Here is a 5,000-nt window from a genome sequence, read left to right as displayed (position 1 = left end):
TGGAATTTCTCTGCTGCTGTTTGGGGTCTCCTGATGGGTGGGTCAGGCCCTTTGCCTGAAATACCTGGGCCAGATCAGCCATGTAGAAAGCGTTTGGCTTTTTGTAACCAGGCCAAGATAACTCTGGGCAAACTCCTGACCAGAAGGATTTTTAGAATATCAGCTTCACCAATAGGCGTCTTCAGAGGTTGTTTATCCCCAAGACGTGCCAGCATGAGTTGTGTGCAGAGGGAGGCTGGCCAACTTCCACTGAGCGTGACCTCCAGGGACACACAGATCAGGCTGAGTGCAAGGGCATTTCCTTCCTCACATGAAGGAAAGTTCTAGGGACTGACGGACCCACGGAGGCATTTATTCGAATTTATTATTCATTCTTCTTTCTTTTGTTTTTCATTTTTATTTTAAAAAGAGGCCTACGTGGTTAGTTGTCTGGGTGGTTAAATTTCTTTTTTCAGTGAAATTAGTAAGACATGAGATGTGTGCAGCCAAATTAGAGGGCTCGTTCATTATCCTCTGATACACTGAAGGATTAAGAATCAAGCACAGATTTTGTGTGCTTCTGCAACAGACCCTATAAGGTATATGCAAATTAGCGACGATCATTCATTTGCTTGTTCAACAAACATTTCCTGAGCATCTGTTTTGTGCCAAGCTCCGTGTGGAGGCACAACACTCACCAGAACTGAGGGTCGCGGGGGACAAACAAGGTCACTGCAGAGTGTGGTAAGAATTCCCTGTGGGAAACCAGATGTTCTACACTAATTGTTTGGTTTTAGGTAGAAGTGGTGGCCCAAAATTTTCCAGAGGCACAAGTATATTGGAGGTCAGGGGAGATTTATTGAAAGAGGACTGGGCAGAGCAAGCCCACGGCTGAGTTAGGGTCTCAGCTAGACTGAGGGAACTCGAGCAAATTGCTCTGTCTGTGACTTAGAGATGTGGAGAGAACCTATCTTGCAGAGTTGTTTTAAGGATAAAGCAAAAAAGCATGAGAAAGTTCTCAGCACCAGGGCTGGCACTCGGTCAGAGGCCAGTAAAGGGCAACTCCTCAAAGGAGACTGTTGAAATTTCGAAGAAGATTCCCTCTGGGCTCCTGAGCTCACCTCCCGAGCCTCGCCAGGCCTGGAGTGGGACTGCACAGAGCTGCCCTCCTGGCTGACTAGAGGCCAGTTTACATCAGGGAGCGGAGCTGGGAAGTGTGCTCCGGTGTATGTTAATGAGATGAAGACCCCGACATGATCTGCTCCTACATTGTACATTTCTCTTGTAATTCAGCATTGGTTGAGTACCCTCAAATCTGTCAATTATCTGCAGGCTGGACGGGTAGGTATAGCAAAAAATAATGAAATCAGAGAAAAGGCCCTGGGCCGGCATCACAGCGCTGAAAACTCAGACTAAAGCCTTATTTTGACTGTGGCGTTGACAAGAACCAGGAAGGGCTCTTTGGGGGCTAGACTTTCAGTCCCCTGAGGGCAGGGACGGCATCAGTTGTCTCACAGCTGCTTTGCCCAGTTCCTACCACAGCATCCAGCCCATATGTCGAAAGAGTGATAAAGAACGAATCACTGTTTATCATGCTTACCATGTGTTGGGAGCTATCCTAAAAGATTTACATGTATTAATAGTATTTAATTCTCACAGCCTTATGAGTTAGGTGCTATTAATATCTCCATTTTCCAGGGGAAGGGACTAAAGAACAGAGAGGTCAAGCAACTTGCCTTAGGCTGCACAGCTTTTAGTGGGCACAGAGCTAGGAGTGAACCCTGGACTGGTGGCTCCAAAGTCAGTGCTCTGATGGGCTCTCCCCACTGGGACTAGCAGTGGGGCCTAAATACTCGCCTCCAGCCACCAGGTCCTGCTTCCTCGCTTAAAAATATCGCTTCTTCTGGGTGGCGCCTGTGGCTCAAAGGAGTAGGGCGCCAGCCCCATGTGCTGGAGATGGCAGGTTCAAACCCGGCCCCAGCCAAATATATATATATTGCTTCTTCATCAGTCGGTGCCAGCCCAGATCTCAGACTCAGCCATGGCCCTTGCCTCCAGCTTACCCGTGGGTAACTTGTCTGCTTCAACTGTTGTGCTCCAGACTTGACTGGAATTGCTGCCTTTTCCTCCCCCTTCCTAGACGTTGATGTCTCACCTCAACCCTCCCCTTCACCTGACGTATTCTCCATGCTCAATTTTAGGTTTCTCCATTCCCATGTAAGAGTCATCACCTTGGTATCTTTACAACTCTCTATCGAGTGCCAAGTCCTGTGCAGCTAGCTATTTGTTATTTTTATTCCCCAGGATACTCAATGAGAAGGGCATTACCAGCGCCCTCTCACAGGTGTGTGAGATCAAGTCACCCCCTGGGTACCCCTCGGGGGCAGTGTGCCCAGCCAAATGCCCACCTCTGCCCCTGGGAGGCAATGTGCCTAGCCGTACGCCCACCTCTGTCCCTGGGAGGCGGTGTGTCCAGCTGCACGCCCACCTCTGCCCCTGGGGGGCGGTGTGCCCAGCTGCACGCCCACGTCTGCCCCTGGGGGGTGGTGTGTCCAGCTGCACGCCCACGTCTGCCCCTAGGGGGTGGTGTGCCCAGCTGCACGCCAACCTCTGTCCCTGGGGGGCAATGTGCCCAGCTGCACGCCCACATCTGTCCCTGGGGGGCCATGTGTCCAGCTGCATGCCCACCTCTGTCCCTGGGAGGCGGTGTGTCCAGTTGCACGCCCACGTCTGTCCTGGGGGTCGGTATGCCCAGCTGCACGCCCACGTCTGTCCCTAGGGTGCAGTGTGTCCAGCTGCACACCCACCTCTGTCCCTGGGGGGCGGTGTGTCCAGCTGCACGCCCACCTCTGTCCCTGGGGGGCGGTGTGTCCAGCTGCACACCCACCTCTGTCCCTTGGGGGCAGTATGCCCAGCTGCACGCCCACGTCTGTCCCTTGGGGGTGGTGTGTCCAGCTGCACGCCCACCTCTGTCCCTGGGGGGGCAGTGTGTCCAGCTGCACACCCACCTCTGTCCCTGGGGGGCAGTGTGTCCAGCTGCACGCCCACGTCTGTCCCTGGGGGGCGGTGTGTCCAGCTGCACGCCCACGTCTGTCCCTGGGGGGGCAGTGTGTCCAGCTGCACACCCACATCTGTCCCTGGGGGGTGGTGTGTCCAGCTGCACGCCCACCTCTGTCCCTGGGGGGCAGTATGCCCAGCTGCACGCCCACCTCTGTCCCTGGGGGGTGGTGTGTCCAGCTGCATGCCCACCTCTGTCCCTGGGGGGGCAGTGTGTCCAGCTGCACACCCACGTCTGTCCCTGGGGGGCGGTGTGTCCAGCTGCACGCCTATGTCCTTTTTCACCAGACTGTCAGCTCCACTCTACCTTTACCTGCCATGAAAAGCCCCCAGAACAATGAGGCAGCCAGACCTTGGGGCAGGGGTCAGTAGAAAAGCCAAAAAACAGGGCCTAGAGCTCCCCAGCCAGGCTCGGGCAGGGGGCACTGGGGAGATATCTGTCCCCTGGGTCCCTTGTCAGCCACAAGGGCAAAGACCTAGGACAGGCGAGATCCAATCTGAACTCTGATATTAAAAAGGCGGCAGTAAGAACAGAGTGATCACTCTGAGCCTGTATATTAAATGTATTTTCTCTTTGTAAAAAAAAAAAAAAAAAACCTGCAAAAGTTATGTTTCGACATAAAGGCAGCCTGTGTTTCATGGCTATTCTAATTTATGGGCCGTTCACTCCCGTGATTGTCTTGAACTGAAGAGCCGAGTAAATAATCATCACGGGCCCCAGGTAAATCATCGGAGGTGAGCCGAGCCTGTCCAGCGCCCCAGCAATGGCACAAACATTGCTTCCTAATTTTGCAGATTTCTTCATCTGAGCTCAGAAAACACCTTCTCTTGTTGACTTTGAGGTTTGACGCTTTTTTCCGCTCATGTCGTGAAGAGAGGGCGACAAGGTGAAACGTGAGATGCATCTAAAGCGTTGTCAGAGATTCCCCTTCTAATTTTCCTTCTTGGTTCAAATAATGCCATTCACTTCACTTCCATCGGTATTTATCCTGAGTTACCGGGTGACTGGAACTGGGCGGCTGTGGGAGGAGCCCAGGAACGCAGGAGACATGGGCCACACACTCAGGGCACTTAGAACCGAGCCAGCTGTTTTCTATTGTGATAAAATACACATAACAAAATTTACCATTTTAGGTGAGTGACATTAAGTACCTCAAGTACGTTCAGGGTGTTGTACAACTATCACTACCATCCACCTCTGGCAGATGACCTGGCTGATTTCAAGCCTGGGAAGGTTGAACCGATGGCAGTGTCAGTTTTCACATAAGCCGACCGATAGGCAGCCGCTCAGACTCACTTGTGGCTGTTTCAAGGAAATTTGAATCTAAGATGCACCAATAAATCCAGCCCATTTACTGAACTACCGCTCTGTGCCAGACCCCAGGGAGAGGGGCAGCGGAGATCCAGCCCAGGGGACCCTGTGCACAGTAAGCCCAGATGCCGAGTGATAAGTAACTTCAGTGCATAGATGTAAAAGCAAACCCCAGTTTAAGGCAGAGAGGTCATCTCAGGCCGCGATAATTGGGGAAGATGGATTTTAGTGAGAACTTGAAGGATGAGTAGAATTTAGCACAAAAGGAATGGCTGGGAGAAAGGAGACAGCCCAGACTAGCGTGGACGGGAAGCATGTTCCCCCGCAAGCCGTCTGCGTGGACGGGAAGTGTGTTCCCCCAGGCCGTCTGCATGGACAGGAACCGTGTTCCCCCCAGGCCGTCTGCGTGGACGGGAAGCGTGTTCCCCCCAGGCCTTCTGCGTGGACGGGAAGCGTCTTCCCCCCCAGGCCCTCTGCGTGGATGGGAAGCGTGTTCCCCACAGGCCGTCTGCGTGGACGGGAAGTGTGTTCCCCCGCAAGCCGTCTGCGTGGATGGGAAGCGTGTTCCCCCCAGGCCGTCTGCGTGGATGGGAAGTGTGTTCCCCACAGGCCGTCTGCGTGGACGGGAAGTGTGTTCCCCCCAGGCCGTCTG

This window comes from Otolemur garnettii, unplaced genomic scaffold, assembly GCF_000181295.1.
Source record: "Otolemur garnettii isolate 467f Iridium unplaced genomic scaffold, OtoGar3 scaffold00066, whole genome shotgun sequence".
In the NCBI taxonomy this organism is placed as follows: domain Eukaryota; kingdom Metazoa; phylum Chordata; class Mammalia; order Primates; family Galagidae; genus Otolemur; species Otolemur garnettii.
Note: the sequence above shows the minus strand (reverse complement) of the source record.